The sequence below is a fragment of the Gigantopelta aegis genome, chromosome 13 (assembly GCF_016097555.1).
Source record: "Gigantopelta aegis isolate Gae_Host chromosome 13, Gae_host_genome, whole genome shotgun sequence".
Lineage (NCBI taxonomy): Eukaryota > Metazoa > Mollusca > Gastropoda > Neomphalida > Peltospiridae > Gigantopelta > Gigantopelta aegis.
Genome location: NC_054711.1, coordinates 4,876,049 through 4,901,614, shown reverse-complemented (window position 1 = coordinate 4,901,614; position 25,566 = coordinate 4,876,049). Strand labels below are relative to the sequence as shown.

Here is a 25,566-nt window from a genome sequence, read left to right as displayed (position 1 = left end):
GGAGAGAAATGCTTTTAACAAACGATGTTTAATGGTGTTTGGAAAATCGATTTGAAAGGATAGAAATGGTGTGTTGGATTGGGTTTTTTTTTTAAAGATAAAAACAGAGAAGGTTTTAATAAATTTATGTTATATTCTGATAAAACGTGATGGTGCCTTTAATAAAATACCGTTTGCAACATTTTGGAAAAAATGTAACTGTTGCAAGACAAACAAGTGTTTATAAATAATTAAGAAAAAGTTAAATATTGGCAAATCGAGAAGATGCTTCAAGAAATCCAGGGGGCGTAGCCCAGTGGGAAAGTGTTCATCTGATGCGCGGTCGCCTGGGATCGATACTCGTCGGTGGACCTATTGGTCTATTTATCATTTCAGCCAGTGCGCCACGACTGGTATATCAAAGACCATGGTATGTGCTGTCCTGTCTGTGAGATATAAAAGATCCCTTACTACTAATGGAAAAAAAATGTAGCCGGTTATATGTGAAAATTACCACATGTTTTACATCCAGTAGCCAATGATTATGACGGTGTCGTTAAACAAAACAAACTTTAACTTTAACGATTGAAGAAAAAAAGTTACATTTTGAAAATGTGAAAAAGTGTCTTTAGTAAAGTTATTTTTTATTGTGATAATAAATGAAAAAGTGTCTTTAGTAAAGTTATTTTATATTGTGATAATAAATGCGATGTTGTCTTTAAAAAAAAATACCGTATGTAACATTTTGAGAAAAGGTATCTGTGGAAAGAATAAATAAATAAAAGTAAAGTTTGTTTTATTTAACGACGCCACTAGAGCACATTGATTTTTTTTTTATCTTATCATCGGCAATTGGACGTCAAACATATGGTCATTCTGACACTGTTTTTAGAGGAAACCCGCTGTCGCAACATAGGCTACTCTTTTACGACAGGCAGCAAGGGATCTTTTATTTGCGCTTCCCACAGGCAGGATAGCACAAACCATGGCCTTTGTTGAACCAGTTATGGATCACTGGTCGGTGCAAGTGGTTTAAACCTTCCCATTGAGCCTTGCGGAGCACTCACTCAGGGTTTGGAGTCGGTATCTGGATTAAAAATCCCATGCCTCGACTGGCATCCGAACCCATTATCTACCAGCCTGTAGACCAATGGCCTAACTACGACGCCACCGAGGCCGGTAAAGAAATAAATAATAAATAATTTGTAAAAAAAATAAAATGGGTAAATTGAGTTGATTCCTTTAAAGAAATACCGTATGCAACATCTTGATAGGCGCGCATGCAGGACATTTAGCAGGGGGGGGGGGGTGTGTCTAAAATGGCGACCAAACTGGCGACCAATTTAGTCGGGAGTACAAGAAGGGAAAGGTGTGGTGGGGGGGTAAGAAAAGGGGGGGGAGTAAAAGTGGGAGAGTGGGGGGAGGGTGGGAGGTAGAGGCATGGTCCCACGGACAACATATTAATACAAAAAATTAAATTTGTTTCAGCAGGGAGGGGTTCCGTCCCCCGAACCACCCCCCTCTTACGCACACGTGTCTGTTTTGGAAAAAAACAGAAGTGAGAATGAACCTTTAACGAAAGATGTTTATTTTCTGGAAATACTAGACGCTGCCGCGATTGCGCTTTTAACGAAAAATCCCCCAGAACGAAACAGTATACAGTTTCTCTCACTCCGACCGATCGTTGAACGAGCACGAACTGCCAATACAGGCGTTAGAAGCGAAATTAATATTCTCTAGAAATCTAAGATTTATGTACACAAGACACGTTACTTTAAGTGGCTACCGTTGTCGGAAGAAGAAAAACAACCATGTTGATTCCAAAGGGCGCTACGGTTGTTCTTAATTTTCGGATTCCATTCACAGTGTTGATACTGCCATCGCCGTGTTTGTTTACGTTATTAGCGAGGCGAAGTTTGATTAACATACCAACATAGAGGAATCAATGGTATTAGAATTAGCTTAGTGAATATGGTTGGTAAATACGAAGCCAGTGACGTACACGGGCTCATTATTTTATTTTATTTTATTTTACTTTATTAATTGGGGTGGGGTGGGGTGAGGCTGCTTTTTTTTTAGCGAAGTAAACGAAAAGCCCGAATTCATTCATTAATTCATCCACTCATTCATTCATTCATTCATTCATTCATTCATTCATTCATTCATTCATTCATTCATTCATTCATTCATTCATTTATCCATTCATTCATCCATTAATTCATTCAATCATTCTTTCATTCATTCATCCATTCATTCATTCAATCATTCTTTCATTCATTCATTCATTCATTCATTCATTTATTCATTTATTCAATTTTTACTTGTTTTCGTGCTTGTCCAATTAAGGTTCAAGCACGCTGTTCTGGGCACACACCTCAGCTATCTGAACTGTCTGTCCAGGATAGTGGTTTAGTTGTTAGTTGTTAGTGAGAGAGAAAAGGGTGTAGTGGCCTTACACCTACCCACTGTGTCGTTAAAACTCGCTCTGGGTGGGAGCCAGTACCGGGCTGCGAACTCAGTACCTACCAGAAATATCCGGTTAACAACGTTTATATCTATATTTTCATTACTACCTAACATCAATTCATTTGTACATGGATTACAACTATTAGTGTGATGCAGCAAAACATTCAGTGGTCGAAACATCACCACGGACCGGAAGACTTTATACAAAAAATCACACAAAAATCTGGCCTATCGTCCAGTTGGCCCTGTAATTATTGTACGTTTATGGTCACTCATTAGTTTCAGTGGTCCGTGTTTAGTTATCCAGAAGGTTTTCATTCCGGCCCGAAATATTTATAGCTTGCTGGACCGATTGTCCGGAAGGAATTTCTGCCAATTTCGACCCCTTACAATGGTAATATATTTTAAGGCTAGGTCATTTTTCTCGAAAGGGCGGGACGTAGCCCAGTGGTAAAGCGCTCGCTTGATGCGCGGTCGGTCTGGGATCAATCCCCGTCAGTGGGCCCATTGGGCTATTTCTCGTCCCAGCCAATGCACCACGAGTGGTATATCAAAGACCGTGGTGTGTGCTTCCCTCTCTATGGGAAAGTGCATATAAAAGATCCCTTGCTGCATTAGGAAAAATGTAGCGGGTTTCCTCTGTTGACTACGAGTCAAAATGTTTGACATCCAATAGCCTATGATTACTTAATCAATGTGCTCTAGTGGTGTCGTTAAACAAAACAAAATTCTTCTTCTTTTTCTCGAACCAATATATGGCCTAGCCTGATGCGCAATTCAAACGTTTTCATAAATGGACGAAAAACAACAACCCCCCCACCCCCTCCCCCCCAAAAAAAAATGAAAACAAAAATGATGTAAGCAAAGAATTATAAAAAAATGATACTGATCCATAATTAATTTAGTTCAGTATAACTACAAGATGTGGAGGTGAGATTGTGGCTTTAAAATCTGCATTCAAAGTTGCAGGGGCGGGACGTAGGCCAGTGGTACAGCGCTCGCTCGATGCGCGGTCAGTCTGGGATCGATCCCCGTCGGTGGGCCCATTGGGCTATTTCTCGTTCCAGTCTGTGCACTACGACTGGTATATCAAAGGCCGTGGTATGCACTGCCCTGTCTGTGGGATGGTGCATGTAAAAGCCCATGAAGTGGCGACAACGGGTTTCCTCTCTCAATATCTGTGTGGTCCTTAAACATATGCCTGACGCCATATAACCGTAAATAAAATGTGTTGAGCGCGTCGTTAAATAAAACATTTCTTTCTTTCTTTCAAACTTGCATTTTTTGTTGTTGTTGCATTCTACTAAAACAAATTAATAGGACTTTGCCATTAACCTAAAAAAAAAGAGCAAAATAATCGGTCAGACATTCTCAAGGGCTCTCTATTTTTTATTTTGTTATTACACACAGACCTAAATACGTCTACAAAATCAAAATACGGATTCAATCAGCCCATACTCACAGCAATGATTGAGAGGGTAAGACAAGGCCAACAATAACACTGTACGCAAGTGGTCCGCATTTTATCGCTTCCCGATTACGCGCGCTCCATGTCATATCGGACTGTTTTCACGGGGTTGGATGTTACCCCTGGCGGGTAATAACCATTCTGCGTGCTTATGTTGGCAGGGGAAGATAATTCATGACGGGCGAGCACTGACACGAGACACATGTCGTAATGAACTGTAAATACCCTCCCCCATCTCTCTCTATCCCTCCATCTCTTGGTGCCTCTAGTCGTCACTCACTTTCTCCGTCTCTCTCTCACTTTCTCTGTCTCTCTGTCTGTTTCTCTCACTTACTTTCTGTCGAACTTTCCTACTCTAGTCCTCCGTCTGTCTGTCGTTCACCCTCTCTCCCTATCTCTGTCTCTCTCTGTCTCTGTCTCTCTGTCTCTCTCTGTCTCTGTCTCTCTGTCTCTGTCTCTCTCTCTCTCTCTCTCTCTCTCTCTCTCTCTCTCTCTCTCTCTCTCTCTCTCTCTCTCTCTCTCTCTCTCTCTCTCTCTCTCTCCCTCTCTCTCTCTCCTCTCTCTAACTCTCTCTCTCTCTCTCTCTCTCTCTCTCTCTCTCTCTCTCTCTCTCTCTCTCTCTCTCTCTCTCTCTCTCTCTCTCTCTCTCTCTCTCTCTCTCTCTCTCTCTGTGTGTGTGTCCTGACAAACAATTCTACAGTGAAACATGGATAGACAGAACATTATGAAGAAGAAGAAAATGTTTTATTTAACGACGCACTCAACACATTTTATTTACGGTTATATTGTGTCGAACATATGGTTAAGGTCTACACAGATATTGAGAGAGGAAACCCGCTGTCGCCACTTTATGGGCTACTCTTTTCGATTAGCAGCAAGGGATCTTTTATATGCACTATCCCACAGACAGCGTAACACGTACTACGGCCTTTGATATACCAGTCGTGGTGCACTGGCTGGAGCGAGAAATAGCTCAATGGGCCCACTGGCGGGGATCGATCCCAAACCGACCGCCCATCAAGGGAACGCTTTACCACTGGATTCCTGAATGAATTAATGAAAGAACAAACTAACGAACGAACAAACAAAAGAACTGGTAGATGGATGGATGGCTGACTGGATAGATGAACGGTTGGATGCTGTTATAAAAAATGTGGTCAGAAGGGGTGGGGTGGGTTGGGGTGGGGGTAGGGTGTGGTGGGGTGGGTGGGGAGTGGTATGTATCCCAGTGGTAAAGCGCTCGCTTCCTTAAAGGTCGGGGTAGGCTCTATCCCCGTTATTGGGCCGAATGGGCTATTTCTCGTTCCAGCCAGTGCTCCATAGCTACTGCAACAAAGAACGTGGCATGTACTATCCACTGTACTTTATGTCATATCCACTGTAATGTATGTCATATCCACTGTACTGTAGGTCATATCCACTGTACTGTAGGTCATATCCACTATACCGTGTTGTCATTACACACAGATTCTGATGTGCGATTGGTCCAGGTTAGATCCCCATCAATGAACCCTACTGGGCTATTTCTCGTGCCAGCCAGTGCTGCAGAACAGGTGTATCAAAAGTCGCCTGCAGCTTTGGTTTTGCAAAATTGAAATAATTTTTAACTGTTATGCATTTCAAGTAATATTATACACGTCAACGGCAGGACACGGGTTAAAATGTGTTGAGTGTACGTCGTTGAATATAAAAGATTCCTTCCTGGTTTTTTTGGTTCATGAAAGAGAGAGCGCTCGCGAACAATTTGACTGGTACCTTCGTGTTCTATAACATCACAAGTTCATTTATTAACGTTAGTCGTAAAACCAGTGTATTAGTCCTGGTTGCATCTTTTTAACTCAAGTTAATAAAATTTTGGTCATATGTTCCCATGACCTACCTGAACCAGAAATCCAATGGTAGTTTTTTTTTCTGACCATTATCATGTCAACCATCTTGAAATTCAAAATGGCCGTCATATTCTTACAATTTCTTTATATATCTCCACTCCCAGTTAACATAGAAACATATTTTTGGGGTCTATTTAAACATATTCAAAGATATACTTTTTTATTCATCTCATCATGGCAACCATCTTGAAATTCATTACGTTATATTTTTTCTCTATCTTTACTCCCGTTTAACACAGAAAAAGTAATTTTAGTATCAGTTTACATCTATGAGTTCAGATGATTACTTTGTAAAAAAAGAAAATTGTTGTGTGGTCTTGGCACCCATCTTGAAATTCAAAATGGCTACCACTTTAATAGAGATCTACACCCATGGTTGGATCAAAGAGGAGGATATATTTGTACCTGTGTTGTTGGAGGTGCAAGCTGCACCAGAGACTGTGTTAGAAAGTAAGTGTTCGTGTAGATGAACCTGTAGGGAATACAACATGCAATGTACAGAACTCAGAAAGTGGTGATGGTTGCTGCAATACACATGCTATTACAGACGAAGTAGATGCCTAATCAGGGATCACACTGGAACATAATTGGTTTTAGCCAATTTTCAGATACATGTATGTTGGGTATTTCTTTGGAAATTATTAAAAGTGGTTAACTTAAACAACATTTTATTACCCAGATACTAAAATAATGTTGTAGCCACTTTGTATAAACGTTAGTAATTGGCTAATTTGGCATGAATAGGGTGAGCCCTATTAATGTGTCATTGTGAATTGCAGTTTACAATTGGTCTGTTCTTCTATTTCATTAGTTTAATATTTATAACATGAAAGTTATTAGTTATGTATATTTTAATTATTTCACATAAAATGTATGTGGACTAGAAGGAAAATTATTTGCCAAATGATTAAATTGGTGGCCATTATAAAATTTCTATATGGCTGCCATTTTGAATTATAACGTGGTTGTCATGACTGGAGGATGGTTATAAAGATGTCACCCTTTAAATGACTGACCCTAGGAATATACAGACAAAAATAATTGTGCTTTTATCTTAACCGTTAAGAGTTAAGATATATTAAAAATACATTAAAATTGTGGCCATGTTGAATTTCCAAAAGGTTGCCACGATTGGATGACTATAAAAATGTTATCAATAAATTCATAACTACATAAATGTACATAAACATAAAATATTGTGTTTCTATGTTAACCCAAGAGTTGAGATTTATGGGGAAATATATATTAAAATGGTGGCTATTGTCAATTTCAAGATGGATGCCTAGGTCAGGTAACAATTTTCGTTTTTACAAATTCTTTCACTGAACTCATAAATGTAAACAGATACCTAAATTGTTGTTGTGGGTCAACTGTGAGCAAAGATATATATATAATTATTTAAATGGCGGCCATTTTGAATTTCAAGATAGCTGTCATGCCCAAATGACTATATAAAATGTTATCAGTGGATTTCTAATTTTGGATAGTCTTAAGAATGAAAAAAATACATTTTACTGACTTGAGCAAAAACAAAATGCAAATTTACATAACTGCCTTGACTATATTAAATAATCAATGTGCTCTAGTGTTGTCGTTGAAACTCTAGTGGTGTCTTTAAAACCAGTACAGCGAGCGATCGCTAGCGCTGGCCCTAGTGAACACGCACTGAGATGCGTCACACACACAATTTACAATTCCTCCTATTTACGGACAAATCCGATATATTCCGAATGACCGTTCGTTCATCTCTCGCTTTCACCTGACAACCAATCAGCTTCGAGAATCGTGATGCGTAAAATCCCAGCTTGTCAACATTCTGCCATCGCGCAAGATAATTTATCATTTTAGATCCTCGTTTATCCAATAAATATTCAATCATTTAATATTAGTAGGTCAATATTTCCCCAAGGATTAATAGATATCCTCGGACTTAAAGTCAATCTCTTCCAGTCAATATTGACTGAACGCTTGTCCGTCATTCGACGATTTGAAGAAGTCGCGAAAAGCCGTTGAGATGAAAATGTTGATGACACTGAACATAAGGATGTATTTATGCTGCAAAAAAGATATTTATTTCATGAGGATTAAGGGCCGTATCTAGCTGAGTGATGGCGAAAGGGGGGAGAAGGTGTATGTGAAAGGGGGAGCGGGTTTCACGGGTCATTATTGACTGAAAGCTTGTTTATCAATCGACGATTTGAAGAAACTGCGAAATCCGCCGATATAAAAATGTTGATGACACTAAACATAAGGATGTATTAATGCTACAAAAAAAGAGAAAGATATTTATGTCATGAGGATTAAGGGTCGTATCTAGCTGAGCGGGAGCGAAAGGGGGGGGGGGGGTGTTTTAGGGGGTTGACCTCCCTGCTCCAAGATAATTTTCTTAGTTTTTTTAAAATACGTTTTCCAAGGTAACATGACTCAGCCTCCCCCCCCCCCCCCCCCACACACACACACACAAACACACACCATCCTGCACACGCTCCTAGAGAGTTTTTAAAGTAGAAAACTCCTCCCCAAACAAAAGAAACGAAAATACCACTGGTGCCCTTATTAGTTTAAAAGTGCCATTTTTAGTCTACTATCGGTCTAATCGAAGAACACTATAGGTTTTGTCTCCGTCCATCTGTCTGTTCATCCGTCCATCTTTCTGTTCTTCCGTCCATCTGTCTGTTCATCCGTCCATCTGTCTGTTCATCCGTCCATCTTTCTGTTCTTCCGTCCATCTGTCTGTTCTTCCGTCCATCTTTCTGTTCTTCTGTCCATCTGTCTGTTCATCCGTCCATCTTTCTGTTTTTCCGTCCATCTTTCTGTTCGTCCGTCCATCTGTCTGTTCATCCGTCCATCTTTCTGTTCTTCCGTCCATCTGTCTGTTCTTCCGTCCATCTGTCTGTTCTTCTGTCCATCTGTCTGTTCATCCGTCCATCTTTCTGTTCGTCCGTCCATCTGTCTGTTCTTCCGTCCATCTGTCTGTTTTCCCGTCCATCTGTCTGTTCTTCCGTCCATCTGTCTGTTCATCCGTCCATCTTTCTGTTCGTCCGTCCATCTGTCTGTTCATCCGTCCATCTTTCTGTTCTTCTGTCCATCTGTCTGTTCTTCCGTCCATCTTTCTGTTCTTCTGTCCATGTGTCTGTTCATCCGTCCATCTTTCTGTTTTTTCGTCCATCTTTCTGTTCGTCCGTCCATCTGTCTGTTCATCCGTCCATCTTTCTGTTCTTCCGTCCATCTGCCTGTTCGTCCGTCCATCTGTCTGTTATTCCGTCCATCTGTCTGTTCTTCCGTCCATCTGTCTGTTCGTCCGTTGGTCTGTATGTCCGTCTGTCTGTCTGTTCGTCTGTCCCACATATAGTTTTTCGTAATGCCTCAATATATTGAGCGGAGGGCAGGACGTAACCCAGTGGTAAAGCGCTCGTTTGATGCGCGGTCGGTTTGGGATCGATCCCTGTCAGTGTCCTCATTGGGCTATTTCTCGTTCCAGCCAGTGCTCCACAACTGGTGTAATAAAGACCGTGGTATGTACTATCTTGTCTGTCGAATGGTGCATATAAAAAATATCTTGCTGCTAATCGAAAAAGAGTAGCCCATGAAGTGGCGACAGCGGGTTTTCTCTCTCATTATCTGTGTGGTTCTTAACCATATGTCTGACGCCATATAACTGTAAATAAAATGTGTTGAGTGCGTCGTTCCTTCCTTCCTTCCAATGTATTGAGCAAACATTTGGGTACAGATTTATCGTATAGAGTTACAGATTAAATTTGACTTTCATCGAGATTGGGTCATATTTGACAACGTTATGACCTTTGAACTTAGGAAATAAGAGAATTTGTTGGGGCCGGTAATACTATCAGAATGGGAGCGAGATTCAGCTCAGTCGGTTGAGCGCTCGCTTGAGGTGCTTGCGTCGCAGGATCGAACCACATCGGTGGATCCATTCAACCAGTGCACCACAACTAGACAAAAGCCATGGTATGTGCTTTCCTGTCTGTTGGAAACTGCATACAAAATATCCCTTGCTGCATTAGGAAATATGTAGTGGGTTTTCTCTTATGCCTACGTTTCAGAATTATCAAATGTTTGACATCCAATAGCCGATGATTAATTAATCAATGTGCTCTAGTGATGTCGTTAAACAAAACAACTAACTTTATCTTAGTCTCAGAATTTTTGTTTGTTCAGCTAGAGAAGAACCTGTATTGCCGTGCCCCACCTAACCCGTTTTACCGCCCCGCCCCTGTATTGCCGTGCCCCACCTAACCCGTTTTACCGCCCGCCCCTGTATTGCCGTGCCCCACCTAACCCGTTTTACCGCCCCGCCCCTGTATTGCCGTGACCCACCTAACCCGTTTTACCGCCCCGCCCCTGGCTTCAGGTACAACTCTGGAACTGCAATGTATCAGATTATTAATTTTTCTTTATCGACGGTGAAACATGACTCAGCAAATTTAATCAGCCGGGTCGCACTACACACTTTGGTGTCTCTTCAGTATCATCGTTATTTTTTTGTTATTATCAAAAAAGAAAAAGAAAGAAAAAAGAAAAATAGAAAAAAAAAGAAAAAAAATCTTCACAGAAAAACAAATGAATCATTGTTTTAGGCATTTGTCGTGTCGTTACTAGTTTTTTTCGTTATTATGTAAATTTATTATGTAAAATTATGTTCGTGCCTATAGGCAATTGCTTTGGCAAATAAATGAATTGGAAAAAGCAGCTTAATATAGTTTGGTTTGGGATATGCTTTTGGAAATCATTCTTTGATGATTACACGTAGGTTGACCTCTGTAGTAATTAAATAAGCCATTGGTTTGAAGTAACTTGTTATATGTAGTACTAACTGATAACAACTGTTCAAGTAGTATAGTCCCACTTGTATAATAACACAAGGCGGTGGTCAGGCATGAGGGCTGTTAACTGAAACATTTCGTGCTCGACCTATTTTGATGTTTTACACGGTACTTGTCAGTTGAGAGCACTCCCTAAAATTAGTAGTCACGTGACCCTCTCGATGGTGTTATATTATATTCTAACAGACATTTTTATTGAACTGCATGGGGTACTAGTAATTAATGGTGGTGTGTAACCTGGAAAGTTAAAGTTTTTGTTTAACGGCACAACTAGATCACATTGATTTATTAATTATCGGCTATTTGGTGTCAAACATTTGGTAATTCTGATATATAGTCTTGGAGATGAAACCCTCTACATTTTTTCATTAGTATCAAATGATCTTTTATATGCAGCATCCCGCTAACAGGATAGCACATACCACAGCCTTTGATATACCAGTCGCGGAGCAATGGTTGGAACGAGAAATAAAAGAAGGGAGGAAATGTTTTATTTAATGACGCACTTAACGCATTTTATTTACGGTTATATGGCGTCAGACATATGGTTAACAACCACACAGATATTGAAAGACGAAACCCGCTGTCGCCACTTCATGGGCTACTCTTTTTGATCAGCAGGAAGGGATCTTTTATATGCACTATCCCACAGACAGGGTAGTACATACCATGGCCTTTGATATGCCAGTCGTGGTGCATTGGCTGGAACGAGAAATAGCCCAAAGGGCCGACCGACGGGGCTCGATCCCAGACCAATCGCGCATCTAGCGAGCGCTTTACTACTGGGCTAACTCCCACCCCTGTAACGAGAAATAGCCCAAATGGGCCCACCGACGGGGTCGATCCTAGACCAACCGTGCATCAGAATATTTGTTTAATGACAGCACATACACAGTTTTAATTACACTGTTCTCGTACTCACCATTTAATCAGATTCTAACACCTATTTTTGAGATTACTAAAACATCACATACAGTTCTTTGTTGGGTTTTTTCCCCAACATCGCGATTATTTAACTTTTAGATTCATTACAGATCGATGGATTCGACATATTCCAGTGAATGCAAATTTTTTTGGGGTAAGAAAACAAATTAATTTGAAAAATAAATCCACAAACTACCGAAGGATAAATGGACGACGTTAACGCGCTTTTAATGGCCTTTGAGATAACATTAGGACTGTTTTGTCTGATAACGCATTACAAGACGTGCTAAGACAAGACATGTACCACAGGCACAGGGACGTAGGCCAAACACAACCACACAGGAGGAATGTATTCATAAACTTGGTGTAATAATTGTCATACCGGCCTCGGTGGCGCAGTGGTTAAGCCATCGGATTACGGACTCATAGGTACAGGGTTCATCATCACCACCTTCATCACTATTACCATCACCATCATCATCGCCACCATCATCATCATCGCCACCACCATCATCATCATCATCATCATCATCATCATCATCACCACCTTCATCATTATTACCATCACCATCATCATCGCCACCATCATCATCATCGCTACCATCACCATCATCATCGCCACCATCATCATCATCATCGCCACCATCATCATCATCGCCACCATCATTATCATCATCATCATCATCACCACCTTCATCATTATTACCATCACCATCATCATCGCCACCATCATCATCATCGCTACCATCACCATCATCATCACCACCTTCATCATTATTACCATCACCATCATCATCGCCACCATCATCATCATCGCCACCATCATCATCGCTCGCCACCATCACCATCATCATCATTATTACCATCACCATCATAATCGCCACCATCATCATCGCTCGCCACCATCACCACCTACATCATTATTACCATCACCATCATCATCGCCACCATCATCATCATCATCATCACCATCACCACCTTCATCATTATTACCATCACCATCATCATCGCTACCATCACCATCATCATCGCTACCATCACCATCATCATCACCACCTTCATCATTATTACCATCACCATCATCATCGCCACCATCATCATCATCGCCACCATCATCATCGCTCGCCACCATCACCATCATCATCATTATTACCATCACCATCATAATCGCCACCATCATCATCGCTCGCCACCATCGCCACCTTCATCATTATTACCATCACCATCATCATCGCCACCATCATCATCGCTCGCCACCATCACCACCTTCATCATTATTACCATCACCATCATAATCGCCACCATCATCATCATCGCCACCATCACCATCACTACCTTCATCATTATTATCATCACCATCATCATCGCCACCATCATCATCATCATCGCCACCATCATCATCATCGCCACCATCATTATCATCATCATCATCATCACCACCTTCATCATTATTACCATCACCATCATCATCGCCACCATCATCATCGCTCGCCACCATCACCATCATCATCATTATTACCATCACCATCATAATCGCCACCATCATCATCGCTCGCCACCATCGCCACCTTCATCATTATTACCATCACCATCATCATCGCCACCATCATCATCGCTCGCCACCATCACCACCTTCATCATTATTACCATCACCATCATAATCGCCACCATCATCATCATCGCCACCATCACCATCACTACCTTCATCATTATTATCATCACCATCATCATCGCCACCATCATCATCATCATCGCCACCATCATCATCATCGCCACCATCATTATCATCATCATCATCATCACCACCTTCATCATTATTACCATCACCATCATCATCGCCACCATCATCATCATCGCTACCATCACCATCATCATCACCACCTTCATCATTATTACCATCACCATCATCATCGCCACCATCATCATCATCGCCACCATCATCATCGCTCGCCACCATCACCATCATCATCATTATTACCATCACCATCATAATCGCCACCATCATCATCGCTCGCCACCATCGCCACCTTCATCATTATTACCATCACCATCATCATCGCCACCATCATCATCGCTCGCCACCATCACCACCTTCATCATTATTACCATCACCATCATAATCGCCACCATCATCATCATCGCCACCATCACCATCACTACCTTCATCATTATTATCATCACCATCATCATCGCCACCATCATCATCATCATCGCCACCACCATCATCACTACCACCACCACCACCACCACCACCACCACCATCACTATCACCACCACCACCATCATCAGCATTGTTAACATCATAATCATCATCACCACCACCATCTTCTTCTCTTCATCATCATCTCCATCACCACTATCATCACCATCACCACCACCACCATCATCATCATCATTGTCAACATCATTACCATCAATCATAATTGTCAACATCATCAGCAGCAGCTCCTTCATCAACATCACCACCACTACCAGCATCATCGTTAACATCATTGTCAACATCATCATCACTACCAACATCGACGTGGTCAACATCATTATCATCATCAATACCACCACCATCACAACAACAACAACAACAACCATAAATACGTCTAACATTAACACTGTCATCATCATCATCATCATAATCATCATCTTCACCATCCTACAAGACCAGTAACATCCCGTCACTTTCTCTTCTAGTAAATATCATAATCAGGTGGAGACAGAAAGAGTGGGGTGGCATGGGGGGGGGGGGGGGGGGGGAGAAGAGTTAAAACCCGAAACCAAAAACACACCGGAAACGAAGCACAACGAAAATATAATTGATTTGTTTTCTTCTGTTTTTCCCCCTGGACGATGAAAAGCAAGCTGGCGACGGTCTGGGTGAGACGAGGTGGAGTCAATCAGAAAGTGATTTGTTTGCTAGGATCTTAAGTTGATTGATATGGATTAGAACACCGGTCGCAGGGAACTCATTTCCTTGGCGGACTCGTCAGACAGGACGACACATATCAGGTTTCCCGCCACGCGACCTTGGAGTTGTTTAAGCATTAGAACTTTTTTTTCTTTTTTTTTTTAAAGCAAAAACAATCGCATTCCATCGGTAGATTGAGATCAGTTATTATAACCAGAACCCCCACCCACGCCTGGTTGTTGCAGACCGTATTAATTAAGAGCATTTGGCTTGGAGGTTGCCTTGTACCAAATCGGAGACTTCCGTGTACAAATATTTACGGAGTTAATGCAGCTGCGATTCTGATTGGTAGTAATTATGTGGAATTGATCCTTTGCGTAAATGTTATTATCTAGTACCAATAAATCAATATTATTTTATTTGGTATATTTATGTCATGAAAGGTACACCCCCAAAAAAAACTAGAATTGCGATTTTCAACACGGATTTTGGAAACCTACGATTGGTGGGGGGCGTTCCCCATACCCACACCGACCCGTGGCTACGCCAGTGTTTCCACACCGACCCGTGGCTACGCCAGTGTTTCCACACCAACCCGTGGCTACGCCAGTGTTTCCACACCGACCCGTGGCTACGCCAGTGTTTCCACGCCGACCCGTGGCTACGCCAGTGTTTCCACACAATTACTGAATATATATTGGTTTATTTACCTCAAAATATAATAGTTCATAATAGTGTGCAATTGGAGAGGGAGTGCTGCTGCTGGTGGTGGTGGTGGTGGTGATGGTAGTGGTGGTGGTGTGTGTGTGTGTGTGTCTGTGTGTGTGTTGTTGTTGTTGACTAGACGTTGATTTCGGTGGCCCATACCAAAATAGCAGCGGCAACTCGTTCGACAAGTGACATATCTGTGTCTAAAATAACTCCAAGAAAATAAAATTGTAACTATTTTGTCTAATACCGCATAACAAGACATAGTAAGCCAAGAATTTTACCAACAAAAACATTTTTGTTTGTAAACCATTCATAATACACTACCGATATGCGGTTTGATTTAACCATGTTTTACTCTCAAAAAGTAATATATGGCGACAAAGAAATTATTTATTTCAAAGACTTTATAATATTTGTTACAAATGACTCACAACAGCAATTCGCTCTCACCAGTCGTTTCGATAATTTATTTATAATTACTTTAAAATAAAGGGAAGCAAAGTGGAAACCTAAATTATTTATCGTTATGTATATAATATATAAATATATTTAAAACTGTACAGAGGCGCACGGGCTCCCAGTTTTGTAAAGGGGAGGGGGAAGGGGGGCAGATTAGTTTTTACCCGAATTAAAAGAAAATGCCCGAATTTGGATAACGACATTTATGCATATTAGCATTACTGCCAAAAAGCTATATAGGATTGCAAATTGAACAAATCACTAGGCATTTATACATGGATTACAACTAATATTGTGAGTAGAATGATGGAAATATAAGGTTTCAGGCCAGCTCATTTTGGTCGGAAATCTCTATCGTGTTTGCCAGATTTGGCAGTTGCCACCAATGCGCCCCCCCCCCCCCCCCACGTCTCGTATGCTTATGATAGCGTATATTGGGTTGTTACATATTTGTATGATGCACCATGGCGTGTATTCATACAATACACTTAACTGAAAACATTTCCTGTGAACTTATGTAGCCTTCTAACATGGTATTCTCTGCGGTTTACATATTGCTACAATACGCGCGCATGCAGTCATAGATAACTTGTTTTAATTAGGAATAAAAAGTTCATTTATTCTCTGTGGACTTGATATGTGCACGCAATGTGACATATCATGGACATTCAGGGCAGTCCCTAGAGGGAGGGCAAACGAACACGTATCAAGAGGGGGCGTTTTGGTTTACATAACCGTAACCATAAAAGTCGCTTGATTTAACGGAACCTGTTACACCCCGACGTGTGACCTGATTTTTTGTTTTTACAACCACCGCAATTGTATTAGGGTTCCATAAATTATATCATTTCTAAAATAAAATTTAAATATTTCAATCTTTCTTTCTTTCTTTCTCTCTGTGTCTCGCTCTCTCTCTCTGTCTGTCTGTCTGTCTGTCTGTCTGTCTCTCTCTCTCTCTCTCTCTCTCTCTCTCTCTCTCTCTCTCTCTCTCTCTCTCTCTCTCTCTCTCTCTCTCTCTCTCTCTCTCTCTCTCTCTCTCTCTCTCTCTCTCTCTCTCTCTCTCTCTCTCTCTCTCTCTCTCGCTCTCTCTCTCTCTCTCTCTCTCACTAACCAATAATAACTAACCATTAAGCCACTGTCCTGGACAGACAGCACATACAACCGAGGCTTGAACGTTACGTAAATGCAAGAAAGAAAATAATTTTAAAATAAAATAACTGTGTTTCCTTGGCAACAGGCTTGAACTTTAATTGGATATATACGTGAAAAATAAATTAAATGAAGACGAAACATTCTGCATTGAATATGAACGACAAATCCGTAATACATGATCAGGGCCGTATCTCTACACAATGCAGAGTGCAATGGACATTTCATTTCTATGAAACTCTAGCTAGTGTCTCGTCTACAGGAGGACAGCAACTCCCGGGGAAACCGTTACTGTACAATACATCCTTCTTGACCGTCACAATGAGGACTGCCACTCAGACTAGTTTATTATATATGATTATGAATATTGATTATTGTCTGATGTCCATCTTGTTTAGGAGAGCACTTATATAGGCTCTGCCTGTTGTGCAGTCCTTTTGACTTTTCTGATGAATAAAATATCTCAAAACGAAAAAACAACAGCCCTAGTTTACTAAATCAAAACTAGCTCAATGGAATAAGTACAGCTGTGATGACACACACTCATGAATCACTGTCAAAACAGTGATGATATCAGGTGTTCGTGAAAGTTGAGCATATCCTGCCCCACCGGTGGCACTCGTCATGAATATTGCTCCTCACAGCTGTCAAGTGAGTCACTTCATCTGAAACGATGACAAAAATAAATGTGCAAGAGTTTCACCAAAGAGATGAAAACAAAGCATACATAAGTTCAAAACATGGAATAGCGTCAGCCATCATTGTTGGTCAGTGATGCATCGTACTTAGTCTTTGACTTCCTTTTAATTCATGGGGCGGGACGCAGCCCAGTGGTAAAGCGCTCGCTCTATGCGCGGTCGGTCTGAGATCGATTCCCATCGGTGGGTCCATTGGGCTATTTCTCGTTCCAGCCAGTGCACCACGACTGGCATATCAAAGGCCATGGTATGTGTTATCCTGTCTGTGAGACGGTGCATATAAAAGATCCCTTGCTGCTAATCGAAAAGAGTAGCCCATGAAGTGGCAACAGTGGGTTTCCTCTCTCAATATCTGTGTGGTCCTTAACCATATGTCTGACGCTATATAACCGAAAATAAAATGTGTTGAGTGCGTCGTTAAATAAAATATATCCTTCCTTCCTTCTTCCTTTTAATTCCTTCTGGGATCCCTGGACATGATAACAACTTCTGTGCCAGAATGATATAGCGTTGCTTTAAATCTGCACTCCGCCGACTTTGGTACTTTCTGTACACACGGCAGAAAAACAAATCCATTATCTTTTTTCTTTTCTGTGACATTGAAACCATTAACCTCATTTATGTGAAAATGTACATGTATTTGTTTCCATTTAACCGCTTATTAATTTTCTTTCTTTTTTTTCACTACCAAAACCAGGAAGCCTTTAAGCCAAGAAAATTATTTAAGTTAATTATAGAAGATCAATTCCCGATATAGTTTAGCCGCTTATACGTTTATTAGAACCAGGAAGAGTATAAAAAATCGACTTACTCGATACTGACGGACCAATCTCCTAAACGAACAAGGGAAAGCCAGGAAATTAATTCTGAACTGTATACCGAGTCTGACCGAGATTGTCTCTCTAGTGTCTGCCGCATCTAAGGGTGACATAGTGGTTTAGTTCGTATGTAACATAAATAACTAGGGCGTAATTCACTAAACAAAATAAAATATCGCAGCTTTGCGTTCTAGCAGTGAAATGCGAAAAGACTTTGCAGGAGTGATGCCATGTTGTTTAAGAGAGAATTGTAACTGGGGCTTAATTAACTAAATTCACTGTTGTAACTTTGCGATTTCGCAGTGAAATGCGAAAAGACTTTGCAGGAATGATGCTATATTTTCAAGACAGAGTTGTACCTGGGGCTTAATTAACTAAATTCACTGTCGTAACTTTGCGATTTCGCAGTGAAATGCGAAAAGACTTTGCAGGAATGATGCTATGTTTTAAAGACAGAGTTGTAACTGGGTCTTAATTAACTAAATTCGCTGTCGTAACTTTGCGATTTCGCAGTGAAATGCGAAAACTTTGCAGGAATGATGCTATGTTGTTTAAGAGAGAGTTGTAACTGGGGCTTAATTAACTAAATTCACTGCCATAACTTTGCGATTTCGCAGTGAAATGCGAAAAGACTTGCAAAGATGATGCTATGTATGTTGGTTAAGAAAGCATTGCGAATGGGGCTTAATGTACTAAAACTCTCGTAACTTTGTGATTTCGCAGTGAAATGCGAAATGACTTGCACGGATGATGCTTAGGAGAGCTTTCAGAATTAGGCCCATGGGTTAACCTGATAATAAAAGTTACAGTTTGTTTTGTTTAACGACTCCACTAGAGCACATTGATTTATTAAAATCCGTTGGTTTTGAAAATAGAATTTAAAGGTCCTCGGCAGGTTGACGGGATAAGTTTGTATTTTGTTTTGTGCATTCTGTAATATATAGTGTTTGACCAAAAATAGGGAGTTGGGGGTGTCCCCGCCTGAATCCGCGCCTGGTTGCACATCAGGCCAGACACGTGTGTAAATGGGAGGGGGGAGTCTAGGAAGAGAGTCGACTCAAGAGCCCCCCCGCTCAAGTGCAATTTCTTTTATTAGTGTATTTTTCAGGATAGCATGTCTCGATTACACTAGAATCTTCGCTCACCGCATTCTAGAACCCCACCACCCCAACCCCCACCCCCACACACGTGCATAATTACCGCACACGCGGCTGCAGGTGATATTTCTCTCGGCTCTGATAATCTTTTAAAACGTTTTTTAAAAATACTTTCATTTAAACATCCTGAAAAAATAAAATAGAAAAAAGAAATAAAAAAAGAAGAAGAAAAAAGAAAGAAATGAATAATACCCCCCCCCCAGAAAAAAGGAACAAAAAACAAACAACACCCCCCCCCCCCCCCCCCAACAAACTAAAAAGAAATAAAAGGAAAAAAAAGAGGGGAAAAAGCCCTATTCTCAATCTTTTTTCGTTCATCAAAAGGTTAATGTTTTCGAGAAACCACTATAGTGTAACAGTCTAAACACGTACATCAAACGTGCGGCTTCGTCATTAAAATTGAATTAATGTACAATAAACGAGTCCCATTGGCCGCGTTTTATGACAGTCAAAACACTAAGTTTTTTCCCTGAAGTTATTATAGCGAAACCAATATAAAGAATGACATCAGACACACGAAAACGTATTGCTTGCATTTTATTGTCGCTTCGCACAATATTGAAATACATAATGGTTGTTTTTTTTTTTTGGTTTTTTTTAAACAAATGCATGCTCGTTGGAGCGGAGTAAATACATTTGTGCATGCATGTCGGCTGACAGCTTAGGTGTGGTTGTACTAAAACGTGGACCGACCTACTTTGATGACGTATGTATTGGCGGATCCAGGGAGGGGGGGGGGAGGTCACAGGGGTCGAGTGAAATCCCTCCTCCCGTTCTATTATTTAAAAAAAAAATCACGAACAACGATATACAACATTAAATTGCCCTGAAAACGCAATTGAGCATGTTTATTTTTTTAAAGTTTAAGGAGCATGCCCCCCCCCCCCCCCCCACTCCCGCCCCTATAGACTTCGCTTGCTATTGGAGCTTGGCTCATTAGCCTTCGATTAACTCAAATTAACTTTATGAGAATGTTGTGAGCCCCACTTTACAAAATTCTGGATCCACTCCTGACCCCTGCTTTACAAAATCCTGGATCCACCCCTGACCGTCGCTTTACACAATCCTGGAACCGTCCTTCACCCCCACTTTACAAAATCCTGGATCCAGCCCTGACCCCCACTTTACACAATCCTGGATCCATCCCTGACCCCTGCTTTACAAAATCCTGGATCCGTCACTGACCCTTGCTTTACACAATCCTGGATCCAGCCCTGACCCACACTTTACAAAATCCTGGATCCACCCCTGACCCCTGCTTTACAAAATCCTGGATCCAGCCCTGACCCACACTTAACAAAATCCTGGATCCACCCCTGACCCCTGCTTTACCATGAGTTTGTAACCGTTTCAAAAGGTTTTGGCAAGTAAAATATTTTTACGTTATTAAAATTACAATTTAGTCATCTTTTCTTGCTTAGAACATGAATATATCTCTATGACCAATGGACCGGCCTCGGTGGCGTCGTGGCAGGTTATCGGTCTACAGACTGGTAGGTACTGGGTTCGGATCCCAGTCGAGGCATGGAATTTTTAATCGAGATACCGACTCCAAACCCTGAGTGAGTGCTCCGTAAGGCTCAATGGGTAGGTGTAAACCACTTGCACCGACCAGTGATCCATAACTGGTTCAACAAAGGCCTGGTTTGTGCTATCCTGCCTGTGGGAAGCGCAAATAAAAGATCCCTTGCTGCCTGTCGTAAAAAGAGTAGCCTATGTGGCGACAGCAGGTTTCCTCTAAAAACAGTGTCAGAATGACCATATGTTTGACGTCCAATAGCCGATGATAAGATAAAAAATCAATGTGCTCTAGCGGCGTCGTTAAATAAAACAAACTTTACTATAACCAATGCATTTCTGGAGATCGTGACGAGGGGTGGGGTGGGGTGGGGTGGGGTGGGGGGGGGGCGTAGCCCAATGGTAAAGCGCTCGCTTGATGCATGCTATCCTGTCTGTGGGATTGTGCATATAAAAGATCCCTTGCTATTAATGGAAAAATATAGCGGGTTTCCTCTCAAGACTATATGTCAAAACTACCAAATCTTTGACATCCAATAGCCGATGATTAATAAATCAATGTGCTCTAGTGGTGTCGTTAAACAAAACACAATTTCTTTCGTGACGGAAAGTCTGTTTTGTTTCACGACACCACTAGAGCAAATTGATTAATTAATCATCGGCTATTAGAGTCAAACATCTGGTAATTCTGACTCATTTGGTATTTTTCTCAATGTAGCAAGGGATTTATTATATGCACTTTCCCACAGACAGGAAAACACATACCACGGCCTTTGACCAGTTGTGGTGCACTGGTTAGAACGAGAACCCCCCCCCCCCCCAATCAGTTGAATAAATCCACTGAGGTGGTTCAATCCTGCGACGCAAAGGGCACATACAGTATTCAAAAGTACACTAGCACATGCATTATATATATGGCAACACTTCCACAAAACTGACAACAACTATTACAGCCCCGTCCCCCACTAAGAACATAATACATAATTATATTCATTTGCTAAACCCTTTGATTTTTTTTTTTTAATCTGGCGTGGGGAGGAGGACTTCAACATTCGAAGGTAGATGGGTGCGCTCACCCACAGCACCCTCCCCTTGAATACCCTCCCCTTGAATACCTCACCTATAGCAGTCCTATAGCTACCACACGTAACTCTGACGTATCCTTTCCAAAATGCAAATTACTGCTCATCACAATAACATATCGTCGCTCAAATTTGCACAGAAATCACGAGTCGCGTCCAATTATCTCCCAGTGTCTAGAGTTACTAGCGGTGAGTAAGATCTCGTGATCACAGACTGGTACTAAACAGAATATTAAATAACTGTTATTAGCTACGCTACTCAGATGTTATTTTCACTTAATTGCCGTCATAGGCGTCTAAATTGCCATGGTGATGTCATCGGATGAAACTCGAAAACCGAGTGTTATGATCTAAAATGTGATCTTGTCATGTATCAGCGGCAAGGGGCGGGTGGGTTGGGGAGGTGGGAGGTGCTTAGGTATGTGTGTGTGTGTGCGTGCGCGCGCGCATATGTGTGTTCCATAGACAAGACAGCACATACCACGGTCTTTAATATAGGAGTCGCTGGGGCACAGGTTAGTTAAAGTGAAGAGTTTACTTAACTGATTTACTGCAGACAGTTTGTCGACATTACTGCATATTATTTCAATTTATTTTCGTCCTTATTAGTTGTTAATCTGAGCGAACCCGCCGTAATGTCGGGAGCTAGGGAAATTACAACGCAAGCATCCAGTTGGCCAACTCCGTCGTGACAGTTCACAGTCTGACCCTAGCATTAGTCTCAACTTCAAACGTTTTGTACGTAAAGACAGGCGGACCGGAATTGAACGCACTGGCGCCGAACGCGTTCGATACGCCATTCGGTCACGACAAGAATCGAATCTCGCCACAAACACACTTGTAAGCCAAACCAGTGGTGTTCATGTAACACGTGTAATTCGCGTAAAATTCAGTGAAGACTTTTCCCCATAGGGTATAATATACGTAATATAATAAATCACTCACCGCATCGACGTTACTTCAGTGGTACCAGATCAAAGCGTTGGGTTGTTGGGTACACACTAACACAACTTCACCGGCCACGGTGATATCGTGGTTAAGCCATCGGACAAAACGCTGGTAGGTACTGGGTTCGCAGCCCGGTACCGGCTCCCACCAAGAGCGAGTTTTAACGACTTAATACTTTCTGTCCGGTGTATGTGTGTGGGGGGGGGGGGGGGGGGGGGAAAGAGTAGCCCATGAAGTGGCGACAGCGGGTTTTCTCTATCAATATCTGTGTGGTCCTTAACCATATGTCCGACGTTATATAACCGTAAATAAAATGTGTTGAGTGCGTCGTTAAATAAAATCATTTCCTTCCTTCCTACCTTCTGTCCGATGCTCAGCCACTGATCTTGCCAGAGACTGGACGTGGGATGGACGTGTCTGAACCTCTTTTGGGTGTAGGCACGTTAATAAAATAACAGTATTAGTAACAGTAACAGTAACGACTCAGTAGGTAGGTGTAAAACCACTACACCGACTTCTCTCTCACTAACCCACTGTCCTCGACATCCAGCCCCAATAGCTGAGGTGTGTGTACCCAGGACAGTGTGATTGAACCTCAACTGGATATAAGCACGAAAATAAATTGAAATGAAATGAAATGGCATCCAGGGCCAGTGACCTGGGACGGAACAATAGACATATATGTTGTCGGGCCGGCAGTATATCGACCCCTGCATTATATAATATTATGTTATTTTGTTTATTACAGCTCATGCTTTGATGTTACAGACGTACCTGTTAACCCCGCGGAATAATACACGCCATGTGGTGGGAACAAAGAGAATAGTAGACTATCGAAACGATCGACTGCAACTGATGTACGATATGAGACATCACTCGAACATATAATAGATGTAATATAAAATATACTTACGAACGCGTGTATAGATTTATATTAATTAGTGTTTATAGAGGACATTGAACTTTTTATTTCTGTGCGAGATATCATATTGATGGTAAAGTAAACACAAGACATGGATTCTGAGAGTGAAGAAAAAAAAAGAGAGTAAAGTTTGTTTTATTTAACGACGCCTCAAGAGCACATTGATGTTTATCTTATCATCGGCTATTGGACGTCAAACATATGGTCATTCTGACATATTTCTTTAGAGGAAACCCGCTGCCGCCAGGGGTCTTTTATATGCACTTTCCCACAGACAGGACAGCACATACCACGGCCTTTGATGAACCAGTTGTGGATCACTGGTTGGAACGGAAAATAGACCAAACTGCAAATGAGTCTACTGAGAAGGATCGATCCGTTGACCGACCGCTTCACAGGCAGCCATGCTACCGCTTGAGCTACATCCCGCTCCCATAAGAGTGAAGAGTGCATACATTTCTACATAATCCAACAAGTAGGACTCAGACATGTCGCATAGTCCTCACACACAACTATACACCCTGAAAAAAGATTGCTTCCATTGGAAAGAGGACGGGGTGTAGCTCTGAGATGCAGGGTGGGGGGTGGGGGGGGGGAGAGAGAGAGAGAGAGACAGACTGAGTTAGGGAGTTAGGGAGATAAGACAGAGAGAGAGAGAGAGAGAGAGAGAGAGAGAGAGAGAGAGAGAGAGAGAGAGAGAGAGAGAGAGAGAGAGAGAGGGAGAGAGAGAGAGAGAGAGAGAGAGAGAGAGAGAGAGAGAGAGAGAGAGAGAGAGAGAGAGAGAGACTGAGTTAGGGAGTTAGGGAGATAAGACACAGAGAGAGAGAGAGGAGAGGAGAGAGAGAGAGAGAGAGAGAGAGAGGAGAGAGAGAGAGAGAGAGATAGAGAGAGAGACAGAGAGAGAGAGAGACAGACTGAGTTAGGGAGTTAGGGAGATAAGAGAGAGAGAGAGAGAGAGAGAGAGAGAGAGAGAGAGAGAGAGAGAGAGAGAGAGAGAGAGAGAGAGAGAGAGAGAGAGAGAGAGATAGAGAGAGAGACAGACAGAGGCAGAGACAGAGAGACAGAGAGAGAGGAGAGACAGCTGAGTTAGGGAGAGAGAGAGAGAGAGAGAGAGAGAGAGAGAGAGAGAGAGAGAGAGAGAGAGAGAGAGAGAGAGAGAGAGAGAGAGAGATTGGACTCGATGACGTATTTTAAGACAACTAATCCAGATATTTTCAGTTATTCTGCGCAGTACATATAGATCAATTTGAATGTACCCAGGAACAAATTGAAAAAAAAACAACCCCGAAATAAATTTAAAAAACCCCCAGAAAGACATAAAATAAATCCAGTAATTGATTTGTGAAAAGAGCCATATTTTAGACTCAGATTTATGACTGTTTCCTTCAAATAGATTCCGCTGTTAATGAACAGTCTGTCGGCACACGACACAAACATGACCTAATATCGGTTAATGGTCTCTCATTTCCGGTAATGATGATGGACTCAATGCGTTAATTCTCCCAATTGGCAGATCGTCGGATCTAATCGCCAGTTTTAACTCTTTTTTCTACTTTAACTGCGCATCTCGTAATGGAGTTAAAACTCTTGACAGTGCTGTTATGAGGCAGCACTCATTTAAAAGGATCGATTATC

At 41.6% G+C, this 25,566-nt stretch overlaps 1 long non-coding RNA gene across 2 annotated transcripts; it reads right to left on the bottom strand.

Annotated features, from left to right (window-relative positions):
• Positions 1-16,871: 16,871 nt before the first annotated feature.
• Positions 16,872-23,136, bottom strand: LOC121387321. 2 transcript variants are annotated; one of them, XR_005959788.1, is made up of 2 exons: positions 23,007-23,136; positions 16,872-17,453 (listed from the first exon to the last, which is right to left on the bottom strand). It is a non-coding gene; the product is annotated as an uncharacterized LOC121387321 (long non-coding RNA). The 2 variants fall into 2 exon arrangements; XR_005959787.1 differs by lacking the exon at positions 23,007-23,136 and adding an exon at positions 22,100-22,226.
• Positions 23,137-25,566: the final 2,430 nt, after the last annotated feature.